This window comes from Mirounga leonina, unplaced genomic scaffold (genome assembly GCF_011800145.1).
Source record: "Mirounga leonina isolate KUSES-001 unplaced genomic scaffold, KU_Mleo_1.0 Mir_170, whole genome shotgun sequence".
Taxonomy (NCBI): Eukaryota; Metazoa; Chordata; class Mammalia; order Carnivora; family Phocidae; genus Mirounga; species Mirounga leonina.
This window is the reverse complement of record NW_023270433.1, coordinates 8,399,925-8,423,223: the sequence shown is the minus strand read 5'-3', so window position 1 is coordinate 8,423,223 and position 23,299 is coordinate 8,399,925. Positions and strand designations below refer to the sequence as shown.

Here is a 23,299-nt window from a genome sequence, read left to right as displayed (position 1 = left end):
AAGCATGAGAGAGCGGGCTGCGTCTTGGGAATGGTGAGCCCGTGTGGTGTTGCTGGAGCATGAGGCTCGTGAAGACAGAGGAGGAGCTTGCAGGAGACGAGATCAGAGAGGTGGTTTTGGGTCAGTACTCAGAGGGACTTGAAGGCAGTGTTTGAGAGTTCAGATGTTATCCTGTGGTCAGCGGAGAATCGTTCTGGAATTATAGGAGGGAAACACTACTAGTTATGATCCCGGTGTAGAGGATGGTTGGTGTGGGAGGAGACTGGTGTGTGGGAGATGCATGAGGGGACGTTGTCCCTGAACCTGGCCATGGGGATAGAGAGGCGGAGAAAGGTTCAAGAGAAACTGAGGCAGAGGCCTCCCTCCTTGCAGATTTAGCAGATGGGAGGGCATGGTCAGGGTTTATCACTTTAGTGATATGAGGGGCATGGCCAGTCACAGAGATAAGGAACAGGAAAGGGGTATTGAGTTGAGAAGTAGTAAATTCAGGTTTGACAACAGCCAAACTGAGTTTGGGGTGCCTGTGGGATAGCATTTGGCAACTGGCCTGCTAGTCTTGGGCTCAGAGAAAGGTCTGGGCCAGAGCAGTGGTTCTCAGTCTTTGGAGCATCAGAATCCCCTGGGGTATTTTAGGGGAGAGAGACTAGTCATCTGTATGTTGCAGTTTTTTTTTTTTTTAAAGATTTTATTTATTTATTTGAAAGAGAGAGAATGAGAGAGAGAGAGCACATGGAGGGGGGGAGGGTCAGAGGGAGAAGCAGACCCCCCACCGAGTAGGGAGCCCGATGTGGGACTCGATCCCGGGACTCCAGGATCATGACCTGAGCCGAAGGCAGTCGCTTAACCGACTGAGCCACCCAGGCGCCCTGTATGTTGCAGTTTTTACAGGTGGTTCTGATGCCCCACTGGTCTAGAGAGAGAGACTTGGGGTCATCCCTGTATAGCTGGCCCTGGAAGTGGTAGGAGAGGGATGGATTCCCCAGGAAGATTCTACATAGTGAGCAGAGGATGCTGAGTGCTGGGGAGCACCAGCATGAGGGGTAGAGCACAGTGGAAGAGTCAGAGAAGGAGCAAGAGAAGGGTCAGTGAGGAAGGAGTAACCTAGGAAGATGATGGTATGGAAATTGATGGTTGGGCCATCTGCTCCAGCTCTCTCTGCAGGACCTCTGCCCCTGCCCCCTGAAGCTGGGCGCTCCAGGGCCTCCCACTGACACTCTTATTTTCACTAATGTTGGAGCCAGTCTCACTTGAGAGAGGTCATTTTAGTTGCCTTTGCTTCCATGTGCAAAATAACGGAGGCTCTTGGCTGCAGCCAGGGTCTCAACCCTTCAGCTTCCCTGAGAACCTTCTCAAGCAGTCTCCTCATGCCTTATACTGGTGGTCTTTTGGTCTGAAATCTCTGGCTCCTGAAGCAGGAAAGTTGGGGCTCCATCCAACATTCTGAGGTTCAGGATGGGTCAGCAACCTCAGTGGGAAGGGTGTGTGTCTAGATCATAGAAAAGGGAGATATCAGAACTGTAGAAGTCCTGGGAAGATGATAAAACCATACAGACTGGACCGAGGTGGTGTGGAAGCCCTGTGACTGGGGTGTGCATCCTTGGTCCCCCGTATATCCTGAGCTTGGGTAGCAGGTCAGAGCCTGTTGTACAATCTCCAGAACTTATAGATGGGTCTCAGAGTTAGAGCACCCGAGATTTACCCAGACTGCTCATGGAGGGGAGTCCTGAATTGGCAAAAGTGGAAGTCCGTCCCCCTGGTAGTCCTGAATGCCTGACTGAGATCAGCTTACAGAACCTGGTGAAGAGCCTTTAATCTGAAAGAGCCAACAAGAATCTGATATATGATCCTACATGTGTCTTTATTACCCTGAACCCAAAGACCTGGAAGTGTGGAACAGTGGCAGAGACCTGGTTGGCACTGGCCCTGGTGCTGAAAACCACAGCTGAGGGGTGGTGAGAAAGGATCAGGGAGAGGAGAGTAGCTGTCCATAATATCAGGGTCCACAACCCTGGTATGAAAGCATTTGCCCCTCAGGAAAGGAAAAAGAAAAAGGATTAATGTTCATTGAGTTGAAAAACCTCAATGCTTAGCGAAGAGAAGGGAGCAGATGAGCAGATGGGAGTATGTGTACAGAACATAAAACGCCATTAAGCTCTTGTGGGATGGAACACAGAGAAATGATTCAGAATTTGGGGCCGACCGAGCTGGGTTCAAATCCTGTCTTTGCTCAAGAACACACTACCACAGCCAGTGAAGATACTCATGGATGGTGTGTTCTTGGGTAAGTGACCTAACCTCTTGGGGGCCTCACTCACTAGGGTGAGTTTTCTCACTTTAAATGGGTGGGATAACAATGTCCACTTTAGAGAATTATTGTAAGGACTCAGTGGTATATTAGTGCGGGGAATGTGCTTAACAAAGTATCTGTCACAGAGTAATGGTTCAATAGATGACAGTAATAATGGTGATGATGATGATGATATGATCCTCTTGTGAGTACCTCTGTGGATACCTGCACTGGATTGAACCCCACCAATGTAGCATGTGTGTGATGTAAAGAAGAACTTTAGCAAAAATAGGTTCAGCTGTGTGAACATCACCATATGGGAGGGAAGACCAGACCCACTGGTAAAGATTCAAACACTGAGAAGAGAAGTGTGACAATGGAGAATCACAGAAACATTACTTGATAGGAAATGAAACAGCACTACGCCCAGGAACCTCAATCAAAGGAATTTTGTTGGCTGTGAAGCAGAGAGGCAAGAGGATCCTGAATCAGCACTGGAGGTGATAAGGATAAAATAGCACATTAGCCTTCGTCTTTAGTGATGGTATAGATTTGTATCACCTCTTCTATCTCCCTGAGTATTTTGGGGGCAATGGGGGAGGTGACATTAGAGATTATTTGCCTGATATTTTTTTGTTAATGCTGAAGTCTCGTTTTTATGACTAGGCTTGTTATTGAGTAGCCTCTTATTAAATGCTTTTTGAATGGATAGGATGAAAATCAGTCAGTTGATAGGCAATCATTTAATTTCTGGCTCTTTCCAGGGAAGTCTAAACATGGTTATAGTGACAAAACCGTATCTCCAAATGTTGGCAATTCCAATGAGATAATCTATAAAACTTGATAACATAGTGATAGTCATCTGGAAAAATAAATTAGTAAAAGCATTAGAAAATTTTTAGGGCAATGAAATGGCCTTCATTCTTCCAGATTCCTTTTCATTTCAACAAATGTTTGAGTTTGTCTGCTATGTATGAAAACAGTGCTAGACCCTTTGTTGGGCAAATATAAAAATGGATATCTATTGGGTATCTTTTATGATACATATTCTCATATAATCCTTATTTCTCTCCTTATGAGGGAGCCGTCCCTATAGTTTGGGGTACAAGTGACAGAAAACTAAAATAACAAAGACATAAATAAGATAGAAATTTCTCTCTTATGTGTGAGAAGTCAAGAGGTAATCGGCTCAGGGGATTTATAGAGCCTACATGGTCAGAGACTCAGATTCTTTCTATCTTGTTCCATTATGAGACTATCTTGGGAATGGCTTCCAAGTCTGAGTCACTTCAAGACCTGAAATGGCTGCTGGAGCTCTAGCTTTTGCATCTGCATTCCAGCCTTTGAGCTGAATTTGTGAATGACACTTCTCGCATCCCATTGGCCTGATCTTCATTATATGGCCACACCTAGCAGTAAAGGAGGTTGGGAAATGTAATCTCTCTTCAGGGAAACCATGTGTCCATCTAAAACCAGAATTTTTGTTACTAAAGAAGGAGAGGAGGATGGCTATTGGGGGCCAGCCTCACCATTACTGGCCCTGTTTAACAGATGTGGAGTCTCAGAGTAGTGGAGATTAGCCGAGTATATATGGCCTATAAATGGTTGAGCCTTCACAACTTATTATAAAGCAATATTTTATTAATTCCATATGGTGCTTGAGTAAGAGCAGGAAACTAGACTGGAAAAGAAGTGATTTCTTTGCTAACTTGCTCAGGAGCTTAATTCATGAGCCATCAGGAGTTACACAATAGTGAGGGAAGGAATGATTATTACATTGTTGGGGCATTTGGCTTTCAATGCTGGAAAGAATTGCTAAGCTTGACCTCATGTTGCAGTGGAAACTCCAGATGAGTGTGAGTGAAAGGACAAAAACTGGAGTTAAAGATGGGAAGATGTATACTGAGCTCTGTCGTGGGATCTAGGTGAGGTGGGCTACAGGACTCAGGTTAGGAGGATGTAGGAGGCAGAACTTTCCCTGTCTACTTTCTATCTTTGTATGTGTAATGCCTGAGTCAGAGACAAAGGACTTTATTACTAGCATCAGCGTGTATGTCCATTTCCCTTCCCCAGAAATCCCATGGGGGTGATGCCGTGGGCCCAGATGGATGCTGTGCTTCTGTGTCACGGCTGAGAAACACTGATCTGGGGCACCTGTTGCTTTAGAGCAGGCAGTAAGTAAGCCCGTTTTTCAGCCCTGAGGGAGATGTTGTCTCATCCCTCTAGGCACAACCCTGAAAAATGGCCTGGGTAAAGGCTGGTCAGGACCTTGCATTCTTGGCATGCCCAGCAGGACATGTTGGAGTGCCAGAGACCATGGAGGAGTGAGTCCTCTAATAGGTGGTTGCCGGGATTAAATGGGATAATGTGTGTAGAGCATGTGCCAATAAAAAGCTCTTGACCACTGTTATCCCTTATAATGTCTGTGGGCTCTGAAAAGACGGGCCCAGTGATGACATAGTTATCACAGTGCTTCCATCTGGTTTTCAGTGTTTAGACAAGACAGAAAGTTCTGGAATTGACAGGATGCTGGGCAGACTGACAGGGAGAGAAAGGCTAACTCTCAATTGCTTATGTATAGCTCCTTTTCCTTTCCTTTCTTTTCTTTTGTTTTATATATTTTATACCCAGTACCTCCCCAGGGCATGTACTCTGCTGGCTCTTGGTAAATTATTTATAATTCTTTTTTCTTATGTATAATCAGATGAAGTCTATTTCTTGAGCTTAATATTTGTGGTTTGCTTACTTTTAAATATAGTGAGTTTTTCTTAAGAAATTGGTTATTACTTGTTTATAACTATATTTAGCAAAATCCTTGATAATTGGCTCCAAATTAAAATGAAAGTTTAAATCTGTCTGACTTATAAGAGTACCATAAAAATGTAGAGCCTGGTGATGTTTAAAGATGAGCTCAACTTTCCAGTATTACAGAAGAGGAAGCTGAGGCAAGAGATGGGAAGGCAGTCACTGAGGAGTGGTCCCAGGTGCTGAGTGACAGACGTGGTACTGGGCCTTCACCCACAGCCGTGTCTGAGAAGTCTTGAATCCATTAGGGTGAATAGAGAAGGGACCAAAGAGAATCTGTCTACAATTTTTGGGTAAATATCAGGCCAGGCCTCACCTGTCCTCATTTGAAAATGAACAAATAGGAGAAGGAACACTAGAGAGGATGCACTGAAAAGATCCTCAGTATCAAGGGAAATAAGCAAAGGCATGCGAGAAATAGAGGAAGAGCAAGCTTTGGGTAAAAGATTTCCCAGCTTCAGACATCATCTACTTTGTCCACTCTGAGAAGTTCTAGATGCTGTGAAAGGTGAGATGATGAGTCAGCAGACGGAGATGAGGAAGGGCCTTGTGGACTCAGAGCACATAAGGAAATAAAGCACACGTTGCCAGCATCTGGAATTGTGGCACTCCCGAAAGTCAGGGAGTCAGGAGGAGGACAAACTGGTGCTCTCAGAAGGGACAAGAAAGCAACAGAGGAAACCCCAGATGTGGATGATGGACCAGATTGGAGCCCGGAACAAATGGCATAGAAGGAAGCCACAAGTTTTCTGAACAGAAGGACCTGAATCTGTAGATGATAAGGGCTCATCATGAACCAGACAAAATTAGCTACCACTTAAAATATCCAGGTGAAGTAATTTTTTCATTTCAAGAATAAGGAGAAGATACCATTAGCATCCTGGCAGAAGGATGAGGAAATTAAAGAAAAAAAAATTAGCTAGGCTCAGACTTATCTACAGCATACGTGCCAGAGGACAGTCGGGCAGTGCCCATTGGGTTCCGAGGGAAAACGTTGTGACCAAAGAATTTTATTCTCAGCCCAGTTTTAGTTCCCATTTGATGGTAACAGAAATTCTTTTCAATTGTGCAAGGACATACCTTGTGTGTAGCTTTTGCTACACCCGTGCACCATTCTGGGGAAAAATATCATTGGAAGGCATGCTCCTGTCACTGAGAGATGAATTAAAATAAAAGACCATCCATGGATGGGCAAGTCAAAGAAGGAAAGGATTGGCAGTGAGAGTGGGACCATTCAAATATAAAATGATTTCAAAGTAGTTGTTGTGATGATGATTATAAAATATAATACAAATGAAATGATCATTGAGAGAAGATATAACATGAAACCATAATTAACAGAAAAAGCAGGAATTCCTGCTTAAACCAGAGATCATGCCCATGAGCATACTCTGCACTCTAAAGAACTATACAGATATGAGGGATAAAAGATTTGAAGGCAAGCTCCCTGCCCTCCAGTCTGCCTGGGCATGTGTTTCCTAGCTAATCAAATGCTGTGCAGGTATGCAGTATCCCGGGGGCCACTTTGGTGGTGACTCCTCCGGGCATCATCTTTTTGAACTGCCCTGGAGAGGTTTGCTTGGCACCATTTTTTTTTAAAGATTTTATTTATTTGAGAGAGAGAGCACAGTGGGAGAGGGAGAAACAGACTCCCCGCTGAGCAGGGAGCCCAATGCGAGGCTTGATCCCAGGACCCCAGGATCATGACCTGAACTGAAGGCAGCCGCTTAACTGACTGAGCCACTCAGGTGCCCCTGGCACCTTCATTCTGTAGGAGGGCATGTCACTGATAGAAATATAAAATGGTGTAGATTCTTTGGAAAACAATTTGACAGTTTCTCAAAAAATTAAACATTAAGTTACCTTGTGACTTAGTAATTCCATTCTAGGTATGTAACCAAGAGAATTGAAAACAGATGCTTACACTAAAACTTGCACAGGTATGTTCATAGCGGTAGCAGTGTTATCCATACTACCCAGAAATGGAAACAACCCAGATATCTGTCAGTTGATGAATGGATAAACAGATTGTGGTTCATCCATACAATGGAGTATTATTTAGCTATAAAAAGAATGAAGTACTGATTCATACTACAACATGGATGAACCTTGAAACATTCTAGAGAAACCAGACAAAAAAGGCCCATACTACATGATTCTGTTTTTATGAAATGTCTAGAAGAAACAAATCCATAGACAGTAGATTAGTGGCTGCCAGGGACATGATGGAATAGGATTGAGTGCTAATGGGTACAGGGTTTCTTTTGGGGCTGATGAAAATGTTCTGGAATTAGGATATGGGGGATGACCATAGAACTTAGTGAATACGCTAAAACCTGCTGAGTTCTATAGTTTAAAAGGGTCCATTTTATGGTATGTAATTAGGACTTAATGAAAAAAAATAGTTATTTTCCTTATTTTTTTATTATTTATTATTTATTTTTCCCCATTTTAAAATTTAAATTCAGTTAATTAACATATAATGTATTGTTGGTTTCAGAGGTAGAGGTCAGTGATTCATCAGTCTTAGATAATACCCAGTGCTCATTACATCACATGCCCTCCTTAATGCCCATCACCCATTTATCCCATCCCCCGACCTCCCTCCCCTCCTGCAACCCTCAGTTTGTTTCCTATGATTAAGAGTCTCTTATGGGGGCGCCTAGGTGGCTCAGATGGTTAAGCGTCTGCCTTCGGCTCAGGTCATGATCCCAGGGTCCTGGGATCGAGTCCCACATTGGGCTCCCGGCTCAGCGGGGAGCCTGCTTCTCCTTCTGACCCTTTCCCCTCTCATGCTGTTTCTCTCTCGCTCGCTCTCTAAAAAATAAATAAATAAAATCTTAAAAAAAAAAAAAGAGTCTCTTATGGTTTGTCTCCCTCTCTGGTTTCATCTTGTTTTATTTTTTCCTCTCTTCCCCTATGACCCTCTGTTTTGTTTCTTAAATTCCACATATCAGGGAGATCATATGATAATTGTCTTTCTCTGATTGACTTATTTTGCATAAAACCCTCTAGTTCTGTCCACATTGTTGCAAATGGCAAGATTTCATTTTTTGATGGCTGAGTAGTATTCCAGTGTGTGTTACACACACACACACGGATCACTCCATTTGTATCTTTGGGGTGAATACCTAGTAGTGCAATTGCTGGGTAGTAGGGTAGTTCTATTTTCAACTTTTTGAGGAATCTCCATGCTGTTTTCCAAAGTGGCTGCACCAGCTTGCATTCCCACCAACAGGGTAAGAGGGTTCCCCTTTCTCTGCATCCTCGCCAACATCTGTCATTTCTTGAGTGGTTAATTTTAGCCATTCTGACCAGTGTGAGGTGGTATCTCATTGTGGTTTTGATTTGTATTTCCCTGATGCTGAGTGATGTTGAGCATTTTTTTTATGTGTCTGTTGGCCATTTGTGTATCTTCTTTGGAGAAATATCTGTTCGAGTCTCCTGCCCATTTCTTGATTGGATTATTCTTTGGGTGTTGAGTTTATTAAGTTCTTCATAGATTTTGGATACTAGCCCTTTATCTGATATGTCATTGGCAGATACTTCTCCCATTCTGTCAGTTATCTTTTGGTTTTGTCAACTGTTTCCTTTGCTGTGCAAAAGCTTTTTATCTTGATGAAGTCCCAATAGTTCATTTTTGCTTTTGTTTCCCTTGCCTTTGGAGATGTGTCTAGCAAGAAGTTACTGCGGCCGAGGTCACAGAGGTTGCTGCCTGTGTTCTTCTCTAGGATTTTAATGGATTCCTGTCTCACATTTAGGTCTTTCATCCATTTTGAGTCTATTTTTGTGTGTGATGTAAGGAAATGGTCCAGTTTCATTCTTCTGCATGTGGCTGTCCAGTTTTCCCAACACCATTTGTTGAAGAGACTGTCCTTTTTCCATTGGATATTGTTTCCTGCTTTGTTGAAGATTAGTTGACCATAGAGTTGAGGGTCCATTTCTGGGTTCTCTGTTCTGTTCCATTGATCTATGTGTCTGTTTTTGTGCCAGTACCATACTCTCTTGATGATGACAGCTTCGTAATGGAGCTTGAAGTCCAGAATTGTGATGCCACCAGCTTTGGTTTTCTTTTTCAATATCCCTTAGGATATTCAGCGTCTTTTCTGGTCCCATACAAATTTTAGGATTATTTGTTCCAGTTCTGTGAGTAAAGTTGATGGTATTGTGATAGGGATTGAATTGAATGTATGGATTGCTCTAGGTAGCATAAACATTTTAACAATATTTGTCCTTTCAATCCATGAGCATGGAACATTTTTCCATTTCTTTTTTTCTTTTTAAGATTTTATTTACTTCAGAGAGAGAGTGAGAGAAAGAATGAGTGGGAGGAGGGACAGAGGGAGAGGGAGAAGCAGACTCCCCACTGAGCAGGGAGCCCGATGTGGGGTTTGATCCCAGGACCATGACCTGAGCTGAAGGCAGCCACTTAACTGACTCAGCCACCCCGTTTTTCCATTTCTTTGAGTCTTCCTCGATTTCTTCCATGAGTGTTCTATAGTTTTCTGAGTACAGATTCTTTCCCTCTTTGGTTAGGTTTATTCCTAGGTGTCTTATGGTTTTGGGTGCAATTGTAAATGGGATCAACTCCTTAATTTCTATTTCTTCTGTCTCATTGTTAGTGTATAGAAATGCAACTGATTTCTGTGCGTTGATTTTATATCCTGCCACGTTGCCGAATTCCTGTATGAGTTCTAGCAATTTTGGGGTGGAGTCTTGGGTTTTCTGCATAGAGTATCATGTCATCTGCAGAGTGAGAGTTTGACTTCTTCTTTACAGATTCAGATGCCTTTTATTTCTTTTTGTTGTCTGATTGCTGTGGCTAGGACTTCTAGTACTATGTTGAATAGCAGTGGTGATAGTAGACATCTCTGCTGTGTTCCTGACCTTAGGGGAAAAGCTCAATTTTCCCCCATTGAGTATGATATTCGCTGTGGGCTTTTCATATATGGCTTTTATGATACTGAGGTATGTTCCCTCTATCACTACACTGTGAAGAGTTTTAATCAAGAAAGGATGCTGTACTTTGTCAAATGCTTTTTCTGCATCTGTTGAGAGGATTGTATGGTTCTTGTCCTTTCTTTTATTTATGTAGTGTATCACATTGATTGACTCATGGATTTTGAACCACCCTTGCAGTCTAGGAGTAAATCCCACTTGGTCGTGGTGCATAATCCTTTTAATGTACTGTTGGATCCTATTGGCTAGTATTTTGGTGAGAAGTTTGGCATCCATGTTCATCAGGGATATTGGTCTGTAATTCTCCTTTTTGGGGGGGTCTTTGGTTTGGGATCAGGGTAATGCTGGCCTCATAAAAACAGTTTGGAAGTTTTCCTTCCATTCTGATTTTTTGAAACTGTTTCAGAAGAATAGGTATTCTTTAAATGTTTGGTAGAATTCCTCTGGGAAGCCATCTGGCCCTGGACTTTTGTTTGTTGGGAGATTTTTGAATATTGCTTCAATTTCCTTGCTGGTTATGGGTCTGTTCAGGTTTTCTATTTCTTCCTGTTTCAGTTTTGGTAGTTTCTACATCTCTAGGAATGGACCCATTTCTTTCAGATTGCCTATTTTGTTGGCATATAGTTGCTCATAACATGTTCTTTTTTTTTTAAGATTTATTTATTTATTTATTTGACAGAGAGAGACACAGTGAGAGAGAGACACAAGCAGAGGGAGTGGGAGAGGGAGAAGCAGGCTCCCCGCTGAGCAGGGAGCCCGATGCGCGGCTCAATCCCAGGACCCTGAGATCATGACCTGAGCCGAAGGCAGACGCTTAATGACTGAGCCACCCAGGCACCCCTCATAATATGTTCTTATAATTGTTTGTATTTCTTTGGTGTTGGTTGTGATCCTCTCCTCTTTCATTCATGATTTTATTTATTTGGGTCCTTTCTCTTTTTGATAAATCTGGCCAGGGGTTTATCAATCTTCATAATTCTTTCAAAGAACCAGCTCCTAGTTTCATTGATCTGTTCCACTGTTCTTTTGGTTTCTATTTCATTTTTAGATTTTGGTGATCACAAATTCTTTTAGTTTCTGTTTGTCCTGGAAGATTTTTATCACTCCTTCTATTTTGAATGACATCCTAGCTGGGTAAGGTATTCTTGGCTGCATATTTTTCTTATTTAGCACCTTGAACATATCATGCCAGTCCTTTCTGGCCTGCCAGGTCTTTGTGGATAGGTCTGCTGCCAATCTAATGTTTCTACCATTGTAGGTTACAGACCTTTTCTCCTGAGCTGCCTTCAGGATTTTCTCTTTGTCTCTATGATTTACAAGTTTCACTATTATATGTCGGCGTGTTGACCTATTTTTATTTATTTTTTGGGGGGTTCTCTGTGCATCCTAGACTTGGATGCCTGTTTCCTTCCCCAGATTAGGTAAGTTTTCCGCTGTAATTTGCTCCAATATACCTTCTGCCCCTCTCTCTCTTTCCTCTTCTTCTAGGATCCCAATTGTTCTAATACTGTTTTGCTTTATAGTGTCACTTATCTCTCGAATTCTTCCTTGTGATCCAGTAGTTATCTTTTTTTCTCAGCTTCTTTATTCCCCATCATTTTGTCTAATATATCACTAATTCTCTCTTCTGCCTCATTTATCCTAGCATTCAGAACCTCCATTTTTTTATTGCATCTCATTAGTAGCCTTTCTGATTTCAACTTGGTTAGATTTTAGTTCCTTTATTTCTCCAGAAAGGGATCCTCTAGTGTCTTCTGTGCTTTATTCAAGCCCAGCTAGTATCTTTATAATTGTTATTCTGAACTCCAGTTCTGGCGTCTTACTTATGTCCATACTGATTAGGTCCCTGGCAGTTAGTATTGCCTCTTGTTCTCTTTTTTGAGGTGAGTTTTCCCGTATTGTCATTTTTGCAGAAAGTGGTCATTTTTCTATTTGTAGAGTTGCAGCTATTCTTTTCTTTGATCTCTGGTTGAGTTCGCAGGTGTTCAGAATGATTTGATAGCTATCTAGCTGAATTCCTGGGACCAGAGGAAACTAAGGTCTCCTACTCCGCCATCTTGGACTCCTCTTCCTCTTTTCTTTATTATTAAATGTTAATTGTAGAAAAGTAAGAAAATAAAGATAGGCCAAAAAAATTAAAAAGCAGCCATTATCTCTTTTTTTCTTTCTTTTATTGTTGAAATATAGTTGACATATACAATGTTGTATTAGTTTTCAGTGTATAAAATAGTGATTAGTGATTTGACAATTCTATACATTACTCAGTGCTCATCATGATAAATGTAATTACCATCTGTCACAATACAGTGTTATTACAATATTATTGAGTGTATTCCCTATGCTGTACTTTTTACCTCCGTGACTTATTTAATACTGGCACAGTACTTTGTACCTCTTCATCCTCTTTATCTATTTTGCTTGTCACCCATCCATTTCCCCTCTGGCAACCATCAGTTTTCTGTATTTAAGAGTCTGATTTTTTTGTTTTGTTTAGTTTTTTAGGTTCCCCATGTAAGCAAAATCATATTGTATTTGTTTTTCTCTAATTTCACTTAGCATGATATCCTCTAGGTCCATCCATGTTGTCACAGATGGCAAGATCCTATTCTCTTTTATGGATGAATAATATTCCATTGTGTATATATGTATGCTATATTTTCTTTATCCATTCATCTATCAATGATACTTGGGCTGCTTCCATGTCTTGGCTGTTGTAGATAATGCTGCAACAAACATACGAGTGTATATATCTTTTTCAGTTAGTGTTTTTGTTTTCTTTCGGTAAATACCCAGTAGTGGAATTACTGGATCATATGGTATTTCTATTTTTAATTGTTTGAGAAACCTCCGTAAGTGTTTTTCCTAGTGGCTGCATCAATTTACATTCCTATCAGCAGTGCACGAGGGTTCGCTTTTCTCCACATCCTTGCCAACACTTGTTATTTCCTGTCTTTTTGACACTAGCCATTCTGACAGGTATGAGGTGATATCTCATTACGGTTTTGATTTGTATTTCCCTGATGATGAGTGATGTTGGGCATCTTTTCATGTGTCTGTTGGCCATTTGTGTATTTTCTTTAGAAAGATACCTATTCAGATCCCTTACCCATTTAAAATCCAATTATTTGGGGTGTTTTTGGTGTTGAGGTATATAAGTTCCTTATATACTTCAGATATTAACCCTTATTGGATATGTCATTTGCAACTATCTTCTCCCATTCACTGTGTTGCCTTTTTGATTTGTTGATGAATTCCTTTGCTGTACAAATGCTTTTTATTTTGGTGTTGACTTATTTTATAAGTAAAAGGTTGAACCTCATAATCCCCTTCACCTCTTTCACCCATGCCCCCATCCCCACTTCTGGTCTGGCAACCACCAGTTCTTTGTATTTAAGAGTCTGGGTTTTTTTGTTTGTTTGTTTGTTTTTGTTTTGTTTTGTTTTTTAAGATTCTGCATATAAGTGAAATCATATGGTGTTTATCTTTCTCTGTTTGACTTATTCACTTAGCATAATAATCCCTCTGTGTCCATCCATGTTGTTGCAAATGGCAAGATTTTATTCTTTTTTATCAGCCATCATCTTATTATTAATACTTGGGGTATATATGTCCAGACTTTTTCTATGTGTCTGTCTCAAAGTTGGATTGATAGACCATTTTATGCTGCTTTTCCTGTCATGAGTTGAGTGTTAGGATGGGCAGAGTCCATGGGCATAGTCCACAAGCATGTTCTTTTATTAGTGCTGTAGCCTCTTGTTAGGGTGTTTATGTTGGAAACAGTATTTCTCTGCAGATGGAAACAGTATACGTTTTGAAGTCCAAAGACCTCGGGTCCTGCTCTGACTCCCCTTAGGTTTGTGAGCTTGAGAGAGGCACTTAATTTCACTCTCCTCATCTTTACAAGGAACTGTAATACTTACTTTAGTGATATCTTCTCTGCCAGGATGGTTAAAATGAAAAACGAAAACAAAACCGTATCCTGGGCTGGGGAGGATGTGGAGCAGCTGGAACTCCCTGCCCTGCTGGTGGGGGCGTAAACTGCGTTAGCCACTTTGGAAAACCGTCATCTACTGAAGCTGACCATACACTTACTTATGACCTAGCAGTTCCACTCCAAGGTATCAACCCTACAGAAAGGCATACAAATGTGTACTAAATGTCATGCTCAAGAATGTTTAGAGCAGCACCATCTGTCATTGCCCAGACTGGAAAATTCCAGTGTCCATCAGCAGTAGAATGGACAAATACATGTGGTAAACTCCCACAGTAGACAACTGTAGTCAGTAAGAGTTAATGAATAACAATTCAATGAAAAATCAGGATGAATTTCACAGATACAGTGTTCATTCAGACACAAAGATTATAAATTATGTGATCCCATTCATATAAGGTTTAAATGGAACTAATCTATGCTGTTAGAAATCAGAATAGTGGCTACCCTTGGGGGCAGGTAGTGATAGAAGGGGGTGCAGTGGGTTTTGGGGGTTGCTGGTGATGTTCTCTCTCTCCATCTGGCTGCTGGTTACATGGATGTATTCACTCTGAGAATTCTTTGACCTGTGTACTTACATTGTGTGCACTTTTTTGTACATATATTGCACATCTATAAAAAGTGTATTTAAGTAGGCTCCATGCCCAGGGTGGAGCTTGAACTCACGACCCTGAGATCAAGTCGCATGCGCTACCAACTGAGCCTGCCAGGTGCCCCTGTAAAAAGTGTATTTAAAACACTGAAAAAGGGGTGCCTGGGTGGCTCAGGTGGTTAAACATTTGCCTTCTGCTCAGTCATGATCTCAGGGTCCTGGGATCAAGCCCTGTGTAGGGCTCCCTGCTCATTGGGGAGCCTGCTTCTCCCTCTCCGTCTGCCCCTCTCCCAGCTCATGCTCTCTCTCTCTCTCTCCCCTCCCCTTTCTCTCTCAAATAAATAAAATCTTTAAAAAAAACACTGAAAAAAAGAAGCATATGAGTCACATGCTCCTATTAAAACTTAATAATGAGAATGAAAATTTTTTGTATTATTGATGAATAATATAATTGTTTTAACTTATTTCATCTTTCCTACTGTGATCATTTGTTTTATAATATATGTAACACGGTACATTAGAATGTATATTTAATTTACAAATAAACGTATGTATTTTAGAGATGTTGGCTTAATATTTCTCACCTGTTGGTAGTGAAGAATCAGGAGGTTTGGTGAGCTGTGGCTCAGGGTCGTAACAAGGGGACAGCCTGAACAGAGCCTGGCTGCGGGAAGCACGTGGGAAGCAGGTGGACGAGTGGATGAGCCTCAAGAAGTTCAGTGGGTGTTCTTTGTTTGGGTTGGTTTCCTTGTTGCTGGAGCATAAAGTGTGAGACGCAGGGAGGTGGTAGTGAAGCTGGAGAGGGAAGCAGGGGCCAGGCCTCCACGGGCAAGGGCTGCAGGGAAGCTCTGAAAGGTGAGAGGACAAAAGCAAGGGGCCAGCAGAAGAAAGGAGCCAGTGGAGGAGGCCAGAGAGACTAAGGGGATGGGAGGAGACAGAGCAACAAAGTCATTATTAGGGACTGAGAGCTGAGTTTCCAGAAAGAGGGACTAGTGAACCATGTTAAAAGCTACCAGGAGGTGGGAGAGCCTGAGGCCACTAGCCTCAGCAAATTGGGAGGTCTTGGTGGCCTAGGAGGGAGCAGCACCACTGGTTAGGTAGAGTGTTACCATGTGGATGGTAATGAGATGGTATGGTACTAAGGTCAGGGTATCTGATGGGAAGCAACCTGGAGTTCAAGGGTCAGAGCTCTTTGGAAGACTGGGGAGAATGGCAGGTGTTCTCAGGTAGAGGGTAGGACCAAGAGAGTGGAAGAGATTGGGGTTGCCAGGAAGGGGGTTGCTGGTCCTGGTTGGCCCTGGGTCTCAGGCAGCCAGCTGCTTCTCTCAGAGGTGGGAGCAGAGGACCAGGAGAAGATGCAGAGACATTTAAGTTAAAGGAGGGGCCTAGGAGAGCTGAAGTCAACTTTTCTTAGTGATGGAGGTGGTGCAGCCGCCCACCTGGGTGTGGAGTGAGGTGTGGAGGTGTGGAGAAAGAGGGTGCTTTGGAGGATAGAAACCAGCGATGGGGGGCCTTTTCAGGCACCCTGTGCAGGATGCTTGTCTGTGTCAGCAGGTCACCGTCGGGACATGCCAGGCACTCCCTTGTCATACACACTCTTTTTTCAACAGCCTTGTGCTCTGAGGGCAGGGGTGTTTGTTTCTGGGCACTCCTGAGCTCCTTCCCTGCTGGGGTAGTGCCTGAGGCCGTGACTGGTACTTTGGGCCTGCCGGAATGCATTTTCCCATGGAGCCAATGTGTTCTTTGGGATTGATTCCCCAGGCAAACCCATACCATAGCATGTGTCCAAAGCATGGTGGGAAAGGAGAATAGTGACCAAAGAAGTTTAAGTTGATTTTGATACATTTAGGACAGGCTTTGCTACCTGGTAGGCTAATGGTGATATCAAATATGATCTATGGGAAAAGTATTTGACATTTCAAAGAACAGGTTGAAATCAGATCTTCGAGTGCTAAAGTTGGTCTGACCTTGTTGAGCTTTGAAAAACAAGTCTTACCATATTGGAACATCTATGTCAATGGAGTTATTCCTCCTACTTTTACAGCGGCTACTGTTTGGAAAGAGACGTGCTGGGATGGTATATCCTATTGGCCTGGGATTATGAAGCCCATCATGTATTCCTGGTAAGTTGGTTTATGGACCTTAGTGAAATGTGCTTTCTGGAGCATAGGGCCATGATGGACAGGCGCTGGAAGGGGCACGCTGGGACCGGTGATCTGGATGGCGGTGCAGCCAGAGATGGTGTCTACGGGGCTGAGGAGCTGCAGGGCGGCTTTTGGGGCATCAGGCATCCTCAGCCATGTGTGCAGAGGGTGTTTTAGGGATTCCTTTGCCAGATTAAACTCTGAGGTGTTCTCTGTTGGTTCTTGTATCAAGGGCTTTCCCTTTCTTCCTCCACCTCCTACTTGTGCAAAACCTCTCGTTGCTGCCCTGTCGTGCTGTCGCCCATTTGCTTCTGGTGGTCAGAAGACAGACGTTCTGTGTCTGACTCCCCAGTAGCTGGGTGACCTCCTTTCTCAGCCTCAGTCAGGGCCCCCTCCCCCCGCCAACAGACCCCTGTCCTCTCTTTCCAGTGCAGCTACCCACCACTTCCAGCTGTCCTTGCCTCAGACCCTCCCTTCATCAGAAAGGCCAGCTCTTGTGTGAGGTGCTTCACCGAGGGAGGAAGGGTGAAGGCCAAATGAGATGTGGACTTCACTCTATAGGTCAACCCCCTGCCGCCCTCTTCCCCTGCCCGCCCCCATTCTCGCTTCCTGAGAGTCTGCCCATCCTATCTGGCACCTCTTGTGAGAAGGTTTTTCTGCTGCTGCTCTCCTCCATGTCATTTCATTTCATTACAATTTTTATTTATTTTATTTTTTATTTTATCTTATTAAAAGATATTATTTATTTATTTGTGAGAGAGAGAGAGCACGAGCCAGGGAAGAGGCAGAGGGAGGGAGAAGCAGACTCCCTGCTGAGCAGAGGGCCTGATGCAGGGCTCTATCTCAGGACCCTGAGATCATGACCTGAGCTGAAGGCAGATACTCAACCAACTGAGCCACCCAGGTGCCCCTATTTTATTTATTTATTTTTAAAGACTTTATTTATTTGAGAGAGCGAGCGAGCAAGTGTACGCATGAGCAGGGGGAAGGGCAGAAGGAGAGGGAGAAGCAGACTACCCACGGAGCAGGGAGCCTGATGCAGGGCTCCATCCCAGGACCCTGAGATCATGATCTGAGCTGAAGGCAGATGCTTAACCGACTGAGCCACCCAGGCACCCTGCTCTCCTTCCTTTTAAACCCTCGTGACACATGTTTTAATTTCCTCATGGCCCTGGCTACATTCTGCATTTCATTGTGCTTTTGTGATATACCCCGTACCTCCCATCTTACCTCCTTGACTAGACTTTAAGGCAGAGGTTGTGTCTTGCTCATTATTGTATCTCATGCAGTTCCTTGCTCAGTACCTTACACACTGTAGATGCTCAATAAATGTTACTAGACTGAAACCGACTTGGACTCTTTTATGGCTCTCAATATCCATCCGCTTTGTGGCCATGGTCCTAAGGTCTTGAGACAACATAAAAGAATAAAACGGGGAGTGGCAGAGAGTGTTTGCCTAAAAGAATCCTAAGAGATTCTTTTCAGGTAGGAGCAGTCACAAAAAAGTTAAAAGCTGAAATATTACAATATTTTTCAGATTCTTCTAGTAGTCTTACCCTTCTGTCAACCCATTATTACAAAAGAGGCAGAAGGTGAAGTTTCTGATGCTTTCCTACCAGGGATTCAGTCTTCCTTGATGTTGCATGATAAATTACAACACAAGTAATTCATATAGTGCTTAGTAGAAGCACTTTCTCTGAAGCTTACCTACTGGTGGGATTGGTTCCCCTAAGGAGGATGCTGGAGACAACTGCTGGTTTAGAGGTGGGAGCACACGACAAAACAGACTCAGAGAAGTGATTTCCGTGAAGTCACACAGCAAGTTAGTGGCAGAGCTGAGATTGGACTCTAGGTCAGTCTTGTTCTAGAAATGGAGCTCCTCTCCTGGTCTGTGCTTTTTCTGATTAGAACTGGATTCCAGGATGAGGTGCCTGGCTGGCTCAGTCAGAAGAGCTTGCGACTCTTGATCTCAGAGTTGTGAGTTTGAGCCTCATACTGGGTGTAGAGATTACTTGAAAATAAATAAAAATAAATAAACTTAAAAAAATTAAAAGAAAAAAAGACTAAAAAAAAAAACCCAAAACTGGATTTCAGGAGAGGGGCTGTGGCTGCCCACTTGCGGTTCATGGGGGATCTGGGCAGGCTTGCACCCAGCCTCTGCAGGGGGAGAGGACTCCTCTCTCCTGTCATCACCTGGGTGGGGACCAAAGGGCAGAGGATTTCCTCCCTACTTCTCAGCAGGAAGATCCCTGTTCAGCAGCGTATTTCACTTGAGCTCTCTTGAACAAAGGCTCTCAGGTTGTCCAGGGCCTCAGGCTTGCTACTGCTGCAGGAGCTCAGGCGGTCTGCCATGAACAGGGGCTACAAGAACCTGTGTCCTTCAACAGGCAAAGACAAATGACAACACATTTTCAGGGACTTGGTTGTAGAAAGGAGGAAAGCCAAACTTCACACTTGGAGCAGTAGCTTCTCTGAGGCAGGAAGAATGGAGAGGACACTTAAGAACTTTAATTCACAAGGAAGGAACTCCCAAAGGGATGAGATGGAAGTGTGCCAGAGGCTTTCTGGAACTAAAGAACGTGGCTTTTGAATTCAAGGATCAATAGAAGAGTTGAAATTAGTGGTTTGGAAGGCCAAAGAGAAGAAATGTCTCATAACCCAGAACAATTATACAAAGAAATGGAAATAATGAATTAACATGTGGGACACTTAGAGGCCTTACCCAGGAGACCTGGCACAGGGCTAATAGAATAGAAGTTCCAGGAGGAGAAAAAGGAACAGATGGAGGAGTAATAGAAAAACAGTAGAGGGAAATTTCAGTGAACTATAGAAAGACGTGATTCTTCAGATTCAGTGGATTCATCCAGTTCACACTAAAGCCAACACTTACTCTTGTTTTCTAGTAAAATTCCTAAACTCCAAGAAGAAAGAGAAAAACCTTAAAATTTTGTAAGAAGAAAGAGCAGGTTTTCTAAGGAAAGAGAATTAGATTCTCACTGGGCTTCCCCTATGTAACCCTGCAGGCGGGAAGGCAGTGGCCTGGTGTCTACAGGCTGTTCACGGGAGAGGGGCCCCGGTCCTCTGTATACCCAGCCCAGATGCCACTCGTGGGTTATTGCAAAAGAAGGGCGTTTCAGACACGTGATGGCGTAAAACATACAGTATCTGTTCAGTGTAGCTGAGAAAATGCTCTGTCAAGCTCTCCAGCAGAAACACAGTGAAAGCAGGGCAGAGATGATGAGACGGGGCAAGAGTGCAGGAAGGAGTGTGCCTGTCAGGGCATGTGCTTTAATCTCAGGGCTAGTGCTGCTTCCAGATGGGTTTTATTGTGTTGCGTTCTTAATCTTTAAGCTACAAGAGAACTGTATGGGAAAACATAATAGGTTGAAAATTAAAAATTCTAAACCATCTTTGCAGAACCTATGGCTTTGGAAGAAGGGCTGAGAGTGGGGAAATAAGTGGTCCACTTTTAGGACACTTAAATAAACAGAGCAAATGAAACATAGAGGCATAGTTGTTTGCTTGTGTTCTGGAAGGAAAAATGTTCAGTTTTGACTTTTGGGGATCAGCAGGTGTATTAGGACGAGATTTGGTTGCATATAGTAGATAGCGCCTGCATAACAATGGCTTAAACAGTAAGGGTGTATATGTTTTCATCTCATGAAAAAGTAAAGAGGTGGGCAGTCAAGGACTGGTATGGTGGAATCAAAGTCATTCCAGACCCAGGTTCCTTATATCTTGCTGCTCTTCCATCCGTAGCAGAGTGCCTTCTGATTCAAGGTGGCTGCTTGAGCTCCAGTCATCACATCTGCATTCCACAAGCCAGAAGGAGACAGATGGGAGAAAGGGTGTGCCCTTTCCCTTCCAGACACTTCTCAAAAGTCTCACACAGAACTAACATTTACACCTCATTGAGTAGAGCTTAGCCACACTGAGCTGCAAGGAAGCATAGGGTGTGCTTAGCTAAAAATAGGAGTTCTCATGCTAAAGAAGAAAGGGAGAAAAGAAAGAAGTTGAGCTCTCTGCCTCAAAAGATTATCACTAACAGAATGTGAATTAAAACAAGTTTTCTTTTCTTTTTATTTTTTAAAAAAGATTTTATTTATTTGTCAGAGAGACAGAGAGAGAGAGAGCACAACCAGGGGGAGCAGCAGGCAGAGGGAGAAGCAGCTTCCCCGCCGAGCAAGGAGCCTGACGCGGGACTTGATCCCAGGACCCTGGGACCATGACCCGAGCCGAAGGCAGATACTTAACCGACTGAGCCACCCAGGCGTCCCTCTTTTTTACCTTTTTAATTGGCAAAAAGTTACAAAGATTGATAAAACCAGCCATAGCCAGTAAATGGGGAAGTGGGTCATCTCCTACATTGGTGGTAGGTGTATGAATTGTTCTAACTTTTGGGGAACATAATCTGAAAATATCTAATAAATATTAAAAAATCCCTAATCTGGAAACCCATCAGTATACTTCTAGGAGTCTGTCCTGCAGAAGTAAAGCACCAGTGCAAAAAGCAATACAAAGCTGTTTTCTGCACTGCTGTTTGGAGTGGCAGAAAGGTGGGAGGAATGGGAGCACCTGTCAGCGATGGATTAGGCAGTGATTACAAAGGAGGCAGGTTTCACTCTTCTGACCTCGGAGAAGGCCACAACCTGTAGTAGGTTTCAAAGATAAATTGCATAATAACGTCTCCAGCAGGGGCTGCAAACTGGTGGCCCATGGTGGCAGATAATTCCTTGTGCTGGGCAGTGTTAAGTGTTTTACACAGTGAACTTACTCTCTTCTCACAACGAAGTTGCAAGGTAGGTACTATTGGATCACCGATTTTCAGAGGAGGAAATTGAAACACAGACTGGCTAAATAACTTATGGTCACCCAGCCAACAGATGCTGGGCCCAGGATGTGACTAGGGCCCCCAAATCGGAACTTTTATCAGCTCTGCTACCCACTGTCTAATCTCCCTCTTGGTTGCTTTGTGTGGCCTGTTCAGTGCTTTACAAATGTTCAAAATGGAAAGCTCTAGGTAGTGTAGTTAGCCACTGGCCCCATGTATCCTCCTTCTGTTATTCCTGCAGTTTCACCAGTGACATGATCTGCCCGGGCCCCGCAGCACTTGAGGTATGACCTTGGTTTCTGGTATGAGTCCCACTTGGTTATGTGTATTTATGTTGCTTGGTGGAAAAGCTTGGAGGAATACACCTTGCTGCTTGCTGCTATTACCTTTGGTGGCTGGAATGGGAAGAGCGGTAGGGGGAAAGCGGGTTGATGGCTTTTATTTGTACATCCTATTGGGTTTGGCTTATAGCAACAGGGATCTGTTGCTTTTGTAGTTCAAATAGGAAGTCCAATAAAGTATAATTTAAAAATAATTAAATATCAAGAAACAACCCAGGAAAGTAACTGTACCTTTCTGTTATTTCTTTTGAGACTGTCTTTATAAATGTCACTGTTTAAGCAAGGAGACTTGAGTTTTCCTTTCTGTAAGATGAAGGTTCAGGCCATCAGTTGTAACATCTGACACCTTCTGACTTTTGAGCATCTCGTTCTGGAACCTAAACATAAATAGACAACAGCACAAAGGTTGCTCAGGAAAGGGTTCGTGAGCCATAGAAGCCATGGGCCGGCTCCTGACGCAGCTTGCATGACCCTCTTACTGGATGTCTTGGAGAGTGTTGGTCCAGGGAGGAAGACGAACACATGATTCAGGACAACCGTGACGAGTGCCATGGAGGAGAAGTCTGGGTGCTCTAAAAGCCTGTAGAAGAAAGACATAACAGAGGGGGTCACAGAAGGGTTCTTGGAGGAAGTAACATCTAAAATGAGACTGGAAAGGAGAGCAGGAAGGAGCCGGAAGAGGAGGGAGGAGGATTCTTTTACGGCCCCTGTTTACACCTGGCTGTGAGAGACAGCAGGATAGATGTGGCCACTGGTGAGCTCCAGAGACATTTTGGCACCTGTTCTTGTCTGCACATCTGTCCTTCAGTGGCTGGATGCCACTTCCAAGGGGCTGGCAGGGAGACTGCATGCTCCCTGCACAGAATGTGCTCCCCCACAGGCAGGGCCTATATTTCTCAATGGGTTTGGTACCTCTCAGTCCCCCCTTGCATTCCTCTGTGGGGACCACAGCCCTGACCACTTGAGTGGGTTGGAATGCAAGGAATCAGAAGGAAGCACACGGAAAGCAAGGACAGCAAGGATAGGACGTGATGTTCAGATGGGGCTGTTGCTGGTTGGGTGTGTTGAAGGTGTCTGTACGGAGCCTGGGAGTGATCCTGGCTGGAGGGATTGTTAAGGCAAGTCTCACCTGCTTTTAGCTGAGGCCGCTCCCAGGAGGTGGCTTCCACCTGGGTCCTGCCTGAACTGACCCTGAGCCGGAAGCCAGAGTGTTGCTGTTCCCCACACCCCCCTCCCGGCATCAGCCCCAAGTATTCACACCACTTCTCCTTCCTTCCTGCACTCTCCCCAGTACCCGCCGGAGGGCCTTCTCTCCTTGAAGTCCTTTTGTGCAGTCCTTGAGCCTTTTT

General features: G+C 43.6%; 1 protein-coding gene across 2 annotated transcripts in view; it reads left to right on the top strand.

The window, feature by feature from the left end:
* RALGPS1 (Ral GEF with PH domain and SH3 binding motif 1) overlaps window positions 1-23,299 on the top strand; it is a 273,380-nt gene that overhangs the window by 10,343 nt on the left and 239,738 nt on the right. The window contains exon 2 of one of the 2 annotated variants that reach the window (XM_035015774.1): window positions 16,679-16,757. The gene's annotated coding sequence lies outside the window, so the exon portion shown is untranslated. Of the gene's footprint in view, window positions 1-15,563; window positions 16,758-23,299 lie in introns of those variants that run through there. The other variant, XM_035015775.1, reaches the window with a different exon arrangement.